At 32.7% G+C, this 16,392-nt stretch overlaps 2 long non-coding RNA genes across 2 annotated transcripts; both read right to left on the bottom strand.

The window, feature by feature from the left end:
• Positions 1-11,929: 11,929 nt before the first annotated feature.
• Positions 11,930-12,689, bottom strand: LOC118479350. The gene is made up of 3 exons (XR_002587254.2): positions 12,556-12,689; positions 12,403-12,459; positions 11,930-12,282 (listed from the first exon to the last, which is right to left on the bottom strand). It is a non-coding gene; the product is annotated as an uncharacterized LOC118479350 (long non-coding RNA).
• Positions 12,690-13,596: 907 nt separating this feature from the next.
• Positions 13,597-14,347, bottom strand: LOC110929559. Its single transcript, XR_004871777.1, has 3 exons — positions 14,031-14,347; positions 13,830-13,905; positions 13,597-13,655 (listed from the first exon to the last, which is right to left on the bottom strand). It is a non-coding gene; the product is annotated as an uncharacterized LOC110929559 (long non-coding RNA).
• Positions 14,348-16,392: the final 2,045 nt, after the last annotated feature.

The following is a 16,392-nucleotide window of genomic DNA, read 5'->3' as shown; positions in this document are numbered from 1 at the left end:
CTAGAGTTAGGAGCCATAATTTTTTCCCTGAAAATTTGGAGACATTACCTTTACGGTAGTAAGTTTACCATTTTCACCGATCATAAGAGTTTAAGATATTTTTTGGGCAAAAGGAATTAAATATGAGACAAAGACGTTGGATGGAGATAATTAGTGATTATGATTGTAATATCCAGTATCATGCAGGAAATACAAATGTAGTAGCTGATGCTTTAAGTCGAAAGTATCACGAAAAGCCAAAAAGAGTACGCTCTCTTAAATTAAATATGCAGATAGATTTAAATGACCAGATTAGAAAAGCACAAGAATTAGTAATCAAGGATGATACTGAGAAATTGAAAGGAATGATTAAGGAATTAGAAAAAGGAGTAGATGGAATTTGGAGATTCCATAAGAAATGGATGTGGATACCCAAATTAGGAAACCTACGCCACCGTATATTAGAGGAAGCCTATAAATCTAAGTATACGATACATCCTGGAAGTGATAAGATGTATCAAGACTTAAGAAAGAATTTTTGGTGGATAGGAATGAAAAAGGATATAGCAGCTTATGTTGCTAAGTGTCTGACCTGTTCACAAGTTAAAGCTGAACATCAAAAACCCTCAGGTTTATTGCAGCAGTTAGAAATGTCGGTTTGGAAATGGGAATTGATAACAATTGCTTTTGTTACCAAATTACCCAAAACAAGAAAAGGTAATGATACGATCTGGGTGATTGTAGACAAGCTAACAAAGTCAGCTCATTTCTTACCAATGAAGGAAACTTTCAGTATGGAACAATTAGCTAAGCTGTATGTAAATGAAATAGTTTCATTACATGGAATTCCTTTATCAATTGTTTCTGATAGAGATAGCCGTTTTACTTCTCATTTTTGGACAAGTTTCCAAAAAGCAATAGGAACCAAGCTAAATCTAAGCACCGCTTATCATCCTCAAACGGATGGACAAAGCGAAAGGACAATTCAGACAATGGAAGATATGCCTAGAGCTTGTGTAATTGATTTCGGAGGAAATTGGGATGATCATCTACCATTAATAGAATTTTCCTACAATAACATCTATCATACCAGTATCAATGCCGAACTCCAGTCTGTTGGGCAGAAATTGGAGAAAAGCAATTGTCTGGACCAAAAATAGTACAAGAAACAACCGACAAGATTGTTCAAGTCAATGAAAGACTGAAAGCAACACGTGATCGACAAAAGAGTTATGCTGATAACAGGCGAAAGCCATTGGAATTTCAAGTAGGAGACAAGGTGTTATTAAAAGTCTCTCCTTGGAAAGGAGTGGTAAAATTCATCAAAAGAAGAAAACTAAGCCCCAGATATGTTGGACCTTTTGAGATTATTAGAAGAATAGGACCTGTAGCCTATCAGCTACAATTGCCAGAGGAAATGGCAGGAATACATGATGTATTTCATGTATGTAATCTCAAAAAGTGCTTAGCCGATGAATCGCTAGTAGTGCCTCTTGAGGATATAGAGGTAAATGAGAAACTTAAGTTTGTAGAAAGACCGCTACAGATTGAAGACAGGAAAGTCAAGAATCTCAAAAGATTGGTTCTAGTCAAAGTAAAATCGGATTCCAAGAGAGGACCAGAATACACTTGGGAGCTTGAATCAGAGATACAGAGGAAATATCCACACCTGTTCCAGTAGACATCGAGGACGAGTTCTAAAACAAGGTGGCGAGGATATAACAACCCTCCTAAAATATTTCCGACACCCCTAAAATAGTTATAACGTCCCTATACTCCTTAAAATACACCCCGTGTACTTAAAGTGGGCCCTACATACTTTAATTTTATAAAAATAAAATAAAAACAAAAATCTATCATCGCTCACGGGCCGCGAAGACTTAGTCTTCGGCTTACGCGGGTCGCGACAGATAGTCCATCGGGCGAGCCCCTGGGCTGCCATGTGTCCCCACTCATGTCGCAGCTAGTCGATAACCGGACCAAGCTAGGGCTTACACACCGTACGTCGAGGGCCGCGAAGGCTTTGCCTTCGGCTTACGCGGGGCGCGACAAACTCGATTTCCAGCCCTATAAATAGCTTCGATCGGCCTCAGTTCACAAATAGCTCACAAACGAATTCTCTCTCTAATTTATGAATAGTAGACACTATACCCGGGCATTACACCCACTAAAATAGCGAAGCTTTGCCTCGATGTAAGTATTATAACCCCCGGTTACGTATTAGATACGCTGCCTGATTGATCTAGTGCTCCGTAACGGCTGTCGAGGCTCTGCCCGACGTAGTCGTTGGAGTTCTGTCTCGGGGAGGGTATAACTAATGTAAAATTTGGGTTATTATACTAACGCGTGTGCATTGTTTAATTAATAGATTATAACCAGGAAAACACAATGGAAAACCCTAAAGTAGCAATGTGAGTAATCTTCTTTTTGTGAACCTTTTTGCAAACTATTTTAACAAAACCTCAATTGTTTTAAATTATAATTAACAGTGATTGAGTATTTGTAAATTCTACAATTATCGTCGGTATGTTGGGTTTTTATATACAAAATTTGTTACTACACTGTGAGTAGTAACATGACCACAAGTCAGGTTGACAGTACCGTGGGTGGTAATTAAAGTAGAAAAATAAACAAATGTAATTGCGAGATCGCCCTCAATAACTGTAAAGTGATAAAACATGTCTTGATTAAATTGGGATTCACTCACTAGTATTTCCCACTGACAAAAAGTTTTTAAACGCGTTTCAGATAACAAAATGTGAAAGCCAAATAGAAGCCAGCTGGACAGCACTGAAGGCTTGGAAAAGTGGCTATAAAAGTTACCTAAATAAAGAAGATGTTTTTATTTAATAAAATAGGGTTTATCCCTATAAAATGTCTGTCATGGAAACTTGGGAATTTCCCATGTGTTTAATATTATAAATGTGGTATTTTACTCTGATAAAATATTTCCTAACTACGGTCCTGATGTAAATTCCGCTGCCAAATAATGATAAACACCGATACCACCATCTCTGAGTAGGCCGCGGCCGCCCGCCTCCCAAGGCAGGGATTGGGGGTTGCAACACAAAATAACTCCTAAAGCGGTTACAATCATTCAAGAAAATTTATCTCTTAAAATAACTCCTACAACGGTTACAATTTATTTTAGGGTAAATTACTTTTTGAGTCCCTGTGTTTTATGGGTTTTAACTATTTGAGTCCAAAAGCAAAAAGTTTAATAACCTGAGTCCCCATGAGCATTTTCTTTAACCATTTGAGTCCAAATATCTAACATTGTTAGAATTTTTTGGTTAAGTATTGTTAAATGACTAAAATACCCTTATAGTTAAAAAAATAAAATAATAAATGCCCCTGTATCAAAAATAGAAAACTAAATACCCCTATATTAACTGTAAGTGACAGACTGCACTCAGTCTCTTTCTCTCAAAACAACCACTAGCATATCCAGTTCACTCCACCATAACCATCATACACCTCCTCACCTGCAACCATACACCACCATCACATCAGAGCATCATCGAAAAACCATCAAAGCCCCACCTTCGATACCATCATCACCATCAAAACCCCACCTTCGACACCATCAAAACCCACCTCTGACAGCACCATCGTCACCATTTCCACCTCCACCGCAACCTCCTGATTCTGATTCACCGCAAGTTTTTCAATCTCCGCAAGTCTAGATCTAGCGATATCAACAAACTCATGATCCGGATAGTCACCTAGGTTTTGAGAACAGATCGAGTTCGTGAAACGTCTTTAACGGCTGCAGATCAAGTTGAGAACAGATTATGTGAATAACGTTCTTGTTGATCGATTTTATCAACGAAGATGTTAACACCAGTGAAGTTATGTCACCGGCTTCCATTAAAGCAACTGGTAGATTGATTGTATAGGATAAAATGATAAATTACTGGTTTACTGGTCACCGAAATAATGGATTACCGGCGAGAGGGAATTGGATGATGGAAGAAAATTTTGATTTGATAGAATTGGGTGTTTTAGAGGTTTTAACTACAGGGACTCAGGGCAGTAGCCATTGGTAGATGAAGAAAAGTGGTTGGAAATAAGCTTCAATGGGAGATGAAAGGTATTTTGTTATAATTATAGTTTGTGGAAGTTTAATTGATCAAGAGAATTAAATCCCCAATTTTATATACAAGAAATTTAGTATGAAATTTGTTGTTGGGTATGAAGATCTTGAATGGGACAGTGGGGCGGCAGCGGTTGTGGCAATGGTGGTGGCAGTGTGGCAATACTAGTGGTGGAGGTGAGACAGTGGTAGGGGTGAGACAGTGGTGGTGGGTGTTTGGAGGTGGCGGTAGTGCGATGGTGGTGGCAGTGGTGGGGATGGTGGTTGTGCGGTGGTGTTTATATATATTATATATTAAAATTTTATGCATTAAAGACTTGTTCCTTGTACTTATGTGCATATAAGACTTGTACTTTGTGTGTAAATGACCAAATTACCCTCATAGTTAACAGACTTGGTGGATGGAGTTAGAAATCTGGACTCAAATGGTTAAAGAAAATGCTTATGGGGACTCGGGTTGTTAAACTTTTTGTTTTTGGACTCAACTAGTTAAAACCCATAAAACACAGGAACTCAAAAAGTAATTTACCCTTTATTTTATAATTAAATTGGTTTTTTGAAGTTAATTACCTTATTACCATTAATTCATAAAATTAAATTATGCCACGTGTCATGTTCATAATATTTCTCACACTTCTCACAAACTTCACCCTTTTTACAGGAACCTGAACCAGTAGCGGAGGTATAGTATAAGTAGGGTATCACGAGCTACGACTCAACCCCGTATTTGTAGTGTATTTTTTATTTTTTTCGGTTTATATAAAGGATACCCTTGAACAAGTATGGGGATACCCCTTAAAAATAGGATACTTTAATTTATTAAAATTCCAAACTTTTATAAGCTCAAACCTTTTACAACACTAAACTTGTATAATAATTAGTCTCAAATGAAAGAGCTATCCCAAATTACGTATAATATAATTGAAAGATCTCCGATTGATAAACATAGCCCATGCCCAAAACAATAAAATATCCTTTTGTTTTGTGTGTGGGTGGCAACGTAAGAAACAGAACGTCACAGAATTACAATCATCCCAGACTCCCAACGCCACTCTGCCATTGACTTGAACCAATACATGTGTGTGTGTCTATATATAGGGTAAGGATCATAAGAGAAGAGCACCCTATTTGAAAAACTTGAGAAACATTCTGGACCACACATTTTTCCAAGCAAAAAAATGTTTTTTTTCTGATCGCTTATTTTTAAGAGGTTTTTTTTTCATATATACATATATGTATATTGTAAATTTTAAATTATACACATATGTATATTATGAAAATATATCTATACTATATATATAATGCATATCCGAAGGGCAGTTTTCGTAATTTGCCACTTTTTGAGGGAATTACAACATTTAATGCATCATGTAAACCTCTTTAAGCCTACCCAAATTTTGAGCGGCGAAATTAAGAATCCAAGTTTTGAATTCCCCAATTCCCCGTAAGCACGCCCATTAGGCCTTAGGTTATACTTTAACACTTCTCAACTCCACCTAGGTGCCACATCACTCGCTTTTCCTCATTTCACTTCACTTCATCTCAAGGAAATGGCCTACTCCCCTCAACCCCACCTAACTTGATTTCTTTAGTGGTTTTTTGTTTATAAAAGGAAAGAAAATTAATTCAATCTTTTAACATTCGGTTAACATGTTAACAAGTAATCCCTTTAACACCCATTAACACAAGAAGGGAATTGTATGCAAGGCCTCTTAACATGACATGTCACCTTTAACACCCCATGTGTTAAAGTACACCCCAAGGCCTTACGGTCTGCTTTATATATTTGTAGATAGAGAGAGAAAAACCCCTAAATCTGAATGCACCGCCTCTCTCTGTCCCTTTCTTTTCTCTTCGAAACCCACTCACAAATCGATACGTACAGTGGTCAACAATTGTCTTCTTCAAAAGTTTACAGGTATCGTCTTTATCATTCCATTGATAGAATTGGTATATCCAGTTTCTTTAGGTAAAAATGATGGGATTGTGAGAACTTTAAGGGATATTATAATGTGTTGGTCCGAAATCTTTGTTGTTTCATGCAGCGGAATGAAGGTTTGAAGTTGTGTATATGTTGGCTCTGTTGGGTGGTAATACATTTCCTTTTGCCGATGACACCCTAATTAATCAATTTCCAACTGATTTAATAAAGTATGTTTGGTGTTTTCTGTTTTTCTTTGATGATTTGCTTGATATCTTTGATTTATTTGCCAATAAACCCTAATTTACCTTTTAACAATTTAATCAATTGTATTTGTGGTTTTTGTTTTGTTAAACTTTGATTTTAAATATCTTTGACCCTTACAGTTTGATTATTGAATTGAATATGTATTTAATCGACTCTGTTTGTTGTTTTATTGAATGAATGTTGGAGTCCTCAACCTATAAGATGGATAGCTAGATATTGCAAGGTGAGGTTCTTTCGATTACTAAATTGAATCTGGTATTTTTTTTTTCATAGATCTTTTATAAATATTTATTTCAATTGCTAACAGATTTAATAAAGTATGTTTGGTGTTTTCTGTTTTTCAATATTAACATGACATTCACAGCCATTTATCTCCCAAGATCAATGGCTACAAATAAGGCGGATATCAATGGCTACAAATAAGGCAGTGGCATTTTGGTAAATACAAGGTTTAAAACAATTGAAGAAACAAATACAAAAGGGTATTCTAATCTTTTTCAAGTAAACCCCTTTTCCCTTTGATTTTCAAACGGTTATAACTTTTTCATACGATAATTTTTTTTTAAATTACATCGTATTAACGAGTATTTCATTCTCTTTAATACGAGCAGTCTATTGCTATAGTTTTCTTAAAAAAATTCAGAATTTTGAATACTCATTACGTGATTACGTGATTTTGAATATCCAGTACATGATTTCATTATAGTATGTGAAACCACATTAATTGATTATGTAATTACGTAACAATAGTTGAGAATGTATTATTACGTAACTACGTGGTTTTGAATACTCATTTCGTAATTACGTGATTTCATTATAGTATTTTATGTGAAATCCCATTGAGTAATTATGCAATTACGTAAAAACAAAACATGTAATACATGATATTTCATATGAAATTTAATATTTCAGGTATAATCACTTAATAAGTATAAATATAATACCAAAACATTAAACATTCAACCTAGATTAATCATATAATGCCTTATATTACATATTTAATCACATAATAAAACATAAACAATCAAGTTCTTATTATTGAATCTGTAATCACGTAATAAGGATAATTGTAATAACATTAGTTATAACAAATCATATTGGATGTGTAATCACGTAATGTATTTATATTGAATGTGTAATCACGTAATAGGTATTAAAAATCACGTAGTTATGTACTGAGTATTCAAAATCACATAATGGGTACTGGTATTTAAAATCACGTAATCACTTAATGAGTATTCAAATTCTGGAATTGATTTTAAAAAAACTACAGCAATAGGCTGCTTGAATTAAAGAAAATAAAATGCTCGTTAATATGGTATAACTTTTAAAAAAAATATTAGCGTATAAAAAGTTATAGCCAACAGAAAATTAAAAAGGAAATTAGTTTCTAAGATGGATTAAATTACTCTTCCTGTCAATTACAGTTGTCACTATTTCTTTCTTGCGTATACTTCGTATGATTGAAGTGTCTTATACGGGACCTGGACTCTTTGGATCCATCACTTTGAATACAAAAGTGGAAATATAAGATGTGTTTGATAACATATAACTTGCATCATATTTAGCATCCCTAATGGTGATGGTTTTTTTTTTTTTTTTTTTTTTTTTTTTTTTTTTTGTGGTAATATTATGAGCATCATATTTAGCATACCTGGTGTTTTTTTTTTTTTTTGGTAATATTTTGAGACTTGAAGAGGTAATGGTTATATATACGGATTATAATTATCGCTTTATTTATCTATAGATATATATTGATTGATTATAATTATTATTTTTTTGTTTCTCTTATTTCATACATTGTTATTTTTTTCTTAATTTCTATTATAGTTTACTAGGTTAGAACCCCGTGTATTACACGGGTCGAATAAATGTAATTTTATATATTAAACAATAAAAAGTTATATCTTTATGAACTCTGTATATTATACGGGTTAAATAAATGTAATTTTATATATCAAATAATAAAAAATTTATATCTTTAAAAACCATGTGTATTACACAGATTAAATAAATGTAATTTTGTATACTAATAAAAACGTCGTATCTTTAAAAAAACCCGTGTATAATCGGGTTGAATAAATCTACCAAATAATAAAAAAATTACATCCTTAAAAACCCCGTATATTACACGTGTTGAATAGATCTAAAAAAGAGTTATATCTTTAAAAATATATTAAATTAACAATTTAGATTTGAGGATAATATTTTATTAAAGTTTGATAAAATTTAATATTAATTTATTATTTACTTAGTTAATCTTTCTATACTAATAAACAAAAATCTTTTTTGGACTGTCACTTTTTGGTGCTTTGTCACCTTATTTTCCTATTTATCTCTAACATTAAATAATAATAATAATAATTTTAAACAAAAATATTAGATAAGAATAAATATTTAGATAATGATAAACATTTGTTTTATTATTATCATATTAAATAATAATAATTTTAAACAAAAAAAAATTAGATAAGAATATAAACATTTATTTTTGTTAGAGAAAAATGCTCGGATAGTCACTGTGGTTTGCCCTTTTTTTCACCTACGTTTAGAACTGAGCACGTGTAGGAGAAAATTGGGGTTTTAAGAACATGTAAGCGTGATGAGATATTAGACAAGGATGATGATAGAGCTCTAGGTGATGAATGTTAGGCATTTAGTAGTAAGATGGTAAGTGTTTTTGGAGATGAATTTTACGAATGGGTTCAATGGTTTGATTAAAGCGTTAGCTTAAGAAGAAATCAAATGTTAGGCTTTCAATAGTATACAACACTTGATTGTAGCGCTCACTCTGTTTTGTTGTATCTTGGTTCAACCGCCTTTAAAGCTCTCTCTGTTTTATGACACCTAATTTGTAATTACTTGCTATAAATTTCACAATTAACATGAAATCCGAGCATTTTTCTCTTTTTATTATGATCTTATTAAATAATAATAATAATAATTTAAAACAAAAAATTAGTTAAGAATACATATTTAACAAAGTAAAATGTTATAATAAGTAAATAGTACATTAAAGTTCATTTTTAAAAGATAAATCTTGACAACTGTATGTGTTAACATATGACATTTTTATTAAACACGTGCAATATACGAGTTTTTTAAAAATATATCTTTTTTTATTATTTATTATATAAAATTACATTTATGCAAAAAAAGACAAAGTAAAATGTTATAATAAGTAAGTAGTATATTAATGTTCCATTTTAAAATATAAATCTTTATGATTGTTTGTATTAAAAATATATCTTTTTATTATTTTTTACATAAAATTATATTTATACAACCCGTGTAATACACGGGGCTTTAACCTAGTATAAAATAAATATAGATTTGAGGATACCTTCAATGAATGACACGTGTCCAAAAGTTGGTTTCTTTTATTATATTGAATAAATCTACCAAATAATAAAAAATTACATCCTTAAAAACTTCGTATATTACACGTGTTGAATAGATCTAAAAAATAGTTATATCTTTAAAAATATATTAAATTAACAATTTAGATTTGAGGATAATATTTTATTAAAGTTTGATAAAATTTAATATTAATTTATTATTTATTTAGTTAATATAAAATAAATATAGATTTAAGGATACCTTCAATAAATGACACGTGTCTAAAAGTTGGTTTCTTTTATTATAGTAGTTAGATACTAAAATCTGACTTTATAACTAAATATTTTTCTTTATTCAACTATACCCAGGTTTCCAACCTCGTAAAATAATATATTGGATTTTAGTCAATATATATATATATATATATATATATATATATATATATATATATATATATATATATATATATATATATAGGGGAAGGTTCAAATGAAAACCACTAGTTATTGTGAAAACTCGAAAACTAATTAAAAAAAGCCAAAAAAACATACAAAATTTTTTTTTTTAATTTTTTTTGCAATCAAAATTTCGCAGGTTTTTTAATATAAAAAAAAATTTCAAAAAAAAAAAAAAAATTTGTGTAGTGCACATGTGTAATACTGCACATATGTATGTGTACTACACATGTGTATTATTACACATGTGTACTACACAAAATTTTTTTTTTTTTTTGAAAAAAAGTTTTTTTATATATAAAAACTAGCGATTTTTATAAAAAAAATTGAAAAAAAAAATTTTGTGTGTTTTTTAGGCTTTTTTAGTTAGTTTTCGAGTTTTCACAATAAAAGTGGTTTTCATTTGAACCATCCCCTATATATATATATATATATATATATATATAGGGTAATGCTAGACAAAAAACCCTTAAATTTTTAGAAAACTCTGGAAACTCAAATCTCCCCCCATTTTTACCCAACCTCCCGACATTTTTTTTTTAAAAAATAACACATGTAATATACATGTTTTAAAATGTTTTGGGCAAAAAAAAACAAAAAACCGCCGAAGAGATTTTTTTTTAAAAAAATAAACAAATTTCAGCAATGTCCGATTGCCTAACATGTGTTAGGCACAAAAGACAGAAATTGCTGAATTTTTTTTTTAAATCATCCCTTCGGCGCTTTTTTGATTTTTTTTTGGCCCAAAACTCTTAAAAACATGTATATTACATGTGTTATTTTTTTAAAAAAAAATGTCGGGAGGTTGGGTTTTCTAGGGTTTTTTTATATATATAGGGTTTTCTATATAGCCCTACCCTATATATATATATATATACTAGTCGTTTACCCGCGCGATGCGGCGGGAAACATATCACTTAGGTTTGTGAGTTTAGGGCTATGTACGGGGCGGTTCGGTTTTGAGCCGTAATCAAAACCGAATTCGCGATGCAACGGAAAACACAACACTTGTTAGTAATTCTAAGGGTGTGCATGAGAAGGTTCGGTACAGTTAGGTCATAACTAAAATCTAAATTTTCGGTTAAGGTACTTCAAAACCCGTCATGGGGATTTAAAGAGTTTTATAAGGATGTAAACAAACCGAGCTGCGCCAAGCCAACAAAAGCACAACCAAAAGCTCAAAATTAATCAAACCAATTCGCCTTGGATTGTTTTTTCTAACAAGCTAAAACGTTCAACCCAAAATATAATTAATGAGTAAAGATATGAGATTTCAGTTAAAAAAACTTTGATGTTTAAATATACAATACAAAATTCAAACAAAAATCTTTAAATTGGCTAATCAGTAAAGATATGGGATTTTAGTTAAAAAAAACTTTGATGTTTAAAATCTTTTAGTAACTATAATTAATGTTTCTGTTGTATGGAATGAAGATAAATATCACAAATGCCTTTCAAGTAGACATGAATTACACAAATGCCTTATCACAGGAAACTAATACATATATGGCAGTTGCCTTCTCCCAACAAAAGAAAGGTAGATAAGGCAGATTTCACCTATTATGTAAGTTAATAATTGTGTACAAAGCAACTATTGTTTGATTATTTAACTTGTAGCTTTCTGAATGAATTTTATAATCATATGTACTTCATCACATTTTAGTTTCAACCATCTTTATCTGAATTCAAATTTTGATTAAAATGAAGTTGAAATAAAAGTATACATACATTCATACCAAGCCATACTGAAATCAAAAGTTTACATTTCAAATGTAGTTTGGTTTATAATAACACATATGAACTTTAACATCTTCAACTGGCAACTTCTCCTTCGGAAAATCACAAGCTTTTCCACCCTGTACTGGTGGCAACGCGGCACAAGGCTGCGGTGTCACATCACTCGACACCCCCTCGACATCGGTACAGTTCCATATCGGTTTCTTTGCAAACTGTGACATTCCAATAGTCACATTCGATATACAAATCCCCGTAAAAGGATCACCTCCCCTCCAATCTAGCCGCCATGGTGACATTTTCCGCCACCATGTCTCGGTAGTTTATGTTTTAGATAATGGGGATCGCATTCGGGTCCCATTTGTCATCAAGGTGCGACCCGTAGTTACCCATCATCCAAAACGCCCATTTCATGGTGTGCATGGTGAACCCTTTTACGTACATGTCCTTCACGAACCCGCCTCTTCCGACACCGGTTTTGATCCGGACTCCTGCAAAAAGAAAAAAAGTCAAAAGTTTCCAGCACCTAATAAATACAACATAAATTATAAACTTTTGTTTCTGACTTTCTGTTCATCCTTCATGAGTCAAAGAATATGCATATATTTTACCAACGCAGTAAGAGAACTGTCCAAGCGCTTTGATAAACGACATAGATTCAATATCTCCTACAATAAAAAAATTAATTTTTTTAATAAAATAACCAAAAAAACATGTATGAACACAAAAAAAAAACTTATACCCCCCAACTCAATGACACATACATCAGGTGGACCTTCTTTTCCATCAACAGGTATAGCTGCGACCCGTTCGTTCCAATCTTGAATAGCATCTGTAATATGTGGCACAACCTGAACCATCGATCCCAAATAATCCCCTCTCATTTCCTTGTCAATAACCGACTTCACCGAAAAACAAAACAAAAACATAACCAATCAGTGACATGTAACTAAAAGAAATGGCTTATTGTTTGGAGCATGGATCATTCAGCAGGGCAACCAGGAGCACAAATATGAATAACCAGTCAAGGTTGACAACTCTAGTTTGAATTTTTGCATCTTTTCAATCTATCTCTTCTATACATAAGTTCTTATATAGCTTTAACACGCAAACCACCAATTAATTCACAGAACCACTCTTAGCCTCTAACTTCACTAATCAACTACAAATTATCAATATCCGATTCACTTGAAGCCTCCTCGATCACCATATCACAAAATTCAGTACTTATTCAACAGAAACAGATTACATAATTCAGTCACAAAATTCGGAAGATCTAGAAGATTCCAATTTAAACCGATCCTTTAAAAACAAATGATCAGTCATAAAACACAATTTAGCATATACAAGCACAAATACACTGGATCATGAATAAAGGTAGATAGGGAGAGGGTGAGAAAGAGATTATAGCTAGCGTTAAAAAACGGACAACGTCAACAAAAGTTGCTCCAATTTTGTTAAAAGAGTTTAAGTTCCGAGATACATGAAGCAACAGCTTCCCGGAACTCATGTGAGCAGCAGCAACCGTTGTTAAGCTCCCCATTTCCGGTTCAAATGACCGAACATAAACGAACACGAACATGTCCATTTTCTTAATGAACTAACACGAACAAAAAAATCGATTATATATTCATGTTCGTGTTCGCTTAAAGTTAAATGAACGAACACGACTGTCCGTGTTCGTTCGGTTCATTTACAGGTGATAGCTAATATTATGAAGAACAAAAAACAAACACAAAAAGGAACATTGTTTGGTTAATAAATTAACTTGTTAAAGATAATATAATCAAGTCATTTATAAAATGCTTACTCTTTAGAAAGAATTCCCAGCATGAGTGGAATTTTATTGACCATATCATATCAACTGAATAAGCAATCTTAAGAACCCAACAGAATGGAGCCAAAATGGTACTGTAAGTGGTATCAAGAATCAAATTAAATTAAAACAACAAAAAATCTAAAAGATAAATGCCTTGTCTAGATTCAAATTTAAAATAATCTACAAAAGCATTTAAACAATCCATGAAACATGTCGTACCTTGACCAAGTCAAGTAGTCAACTCTCTATGAAACACTTTTTCCTTTTTCCATCCTCTGAAGCTCATAGGTGATAGCTAATATTATGAAGAACAAAAACTATATGGTAAAGAGTGAAGAACAAAAACTATATGGTAAAGAGTAACTTAAAGAAAAAAAACTAAAAACCAAGTAGGCTTTCGGAACAAATTACACAGCAAACCTCTTCATCTTCTTTGAGGTTCCAGAGCATGGAAACCATCCCCATATCTTCATCTTCTTCTTCTTTGAAGTTCCAGAGCACGGAAACCATCTCAACCTATCTCTCTTCATCTTCTTATATAGTATAGGTAAACCTGGAAATCTGATAAATGCAGGCTTCATATCTGCAACCATCTTAAATAGATCACTTCGAAACCCATGACCCTGTCCCAACCAAACATTCCTTTAGAAATCAAAACCGAATATATATATAAACTTAAATGGTCAGCAATTAAGCTTTTGACACCCATTAAAAAACTAATCAAATATTAACCAGTTGGGGCCTAGAAGCACCTCCACCTTCTACTTCTGAAAAACAGCAACCAAAACCTTATTATACCTGAAATCAAAGAAAATAAATTATTTTACTGGTATTAGTTCTTACCTTGTTGTTATAGAAAGCTTGACTTACCAAACCCTTGTTTTCCTAAACTTAAGCATCCAGTCGTGAATTCCAACCAAAACCTCATCAATCTAGTCATCGCCACCAGATCTATATGAAATCCAGCGGTTACACCTAAGAAATGCAAAAGCATAAGCCTTGATTAAGTATGCCTTGTTGGATTCCTTTCCATCAAACAATAGAAAACATTCAGCAGGAAAAAAATAAACCTACCTCGATCTTTTTCCCATCGATTGCAACCACACCAAAGCTTTATGCTTCTGATTTCCACAAAAACGTGTGTGCTTGTACTGGCTTGTATGTGCAAAGAGGAGGAGAGGGGAGCGACTATGGATTTTAGGCTTTTGAGAGAATGAAGGAGAGAGAAAGAGATACACGTGATTTAAGTGAGTGCAGTTTGAATTTTGAATGAAAATTTTGAACTGCCAAAGTTTGGCCCGCCCAAAATTTTGATGTACGCGGCCGCCCAAAATTTTGTTGGTTTATCATATTCAACATTTGTGTTTTAATTGGTTGTACAATATGCTTTAAAGACTTGTAAAGTGGAAAATGACCATTCTTGTCCTTCCTATATGCTTATTAAAGTAGTATAGATATATATATATATATATATATATATATATATATATATATATATATATATATATATATATATAGTGTGAGGTTCATTGGGGAACACCAAAAAAGTGGGGAACTGGGGAACCCCCTTAGGAACCCTTGGATTAACTTAATCAAGGGTTGAGATTAGATTAGATTTTTAAGGCTTAAAAAACACGGAGGGGTATTTTTGGCATTTTTGAAAAGTTTCAATTAGGTCGCTGGAGAGTATCGTCGTTCACCCCTCCACCGCCCCTTTCCCCTCTGCCTTCCCCCACCGCCGCCACCACCACCTCTCGCTGCCGTCCCTCCTTCACCTCTTCTATTCAATTAAATACACATGCTGTGTGTATTTAAAACATGATCTCCACCGCATATATCACGATCTCTATAGTCTTCACAATTATACAACAAAGGATTCTGCTCTTTGTCAATGTCGCCGGTGAATCGGTGAGGTTCAATCTACACTTGATCTTGTTCGTTTCAATACTGATTTCAAATTGCCTTATCTAGATTGTGTAGGTTATAAGAAATTCGTCATAATTTTGTTCGAAGATCCATTGAGTTTTCTAGGTAATAAGCATTCTTAGTTGTTTACTGTGAATTGCCAAATTGTTTTATGTAAAACTTGTTTTTTATATGTTAATACTTGCAATATTGAGTTTTTTTACATGTTAAATTATGTCGAAATGAGTTTTAGTGATGCGGATTCTGGATCCTGCTTTGTCTTATCCTTCTATAATTTTAGATCTTGATTTTGTGTTATGTTTAGGTCTAATTGTTTTAGAAGATTTGAGTTTGAGGTAATTTCGCATCATGTGCATACGCCTACCAAGTGTTCGATAGAATGCTTTAATGAACAGCTTTAGCAATTAAACTTTAATAACTGTACAGGGCTGCTTGTTGGTTAAAGTGCTTCATAATGGTTGATTTATATGTAGTAATGAACTGATTTGTTGTTTTTTGTTGATTCTGTAGTTGATATTCATCAACTTTGTTAGATCTCCTGTTGACAATTAATGCTATAATTTGTGTTGTGATATGTGGTTTTAACTTCAGATTAATTAGTGAACTTTGTGTTGTGGGATTGTAGGAAGCAATTGTTTTGAATTTTATCTAACCAAATCTTACATTTCGAATTAGTTAACTCCTTGCTATGGGATTAATTAGTTTACTCTGTGCTGTGGGATTGTAAGAAACTCCGTGCTATGGGTATAGATATGCTGACGATTCATGTTTTAGCGATGAATGTCGTGTTATGGGATTGTCTTATTCCTCTGTATTAGGGTGAGTTGGGTATATGAGGATGTAGCGATGTTTTGGG

The sequence above is a fragment of the Helianthus annuus genome, chromosome 11, assembly GCF_002127325.2.
Source record: "Helianthus annuus cultivar XRQ/B chromosome 11, HanXRQr2.0-SUNRISE, whole genome shotgun sequence".
Lineage (NCBI taxonomy): Eukaryota > Viridiplantae > Streptophyta > Magnoliopsida > Asterales > Asteraceae > Helianthus > Helianthus annuus.
This window is presented reverse-complemented; position numbering and strand designations above follow the sequence as displayed.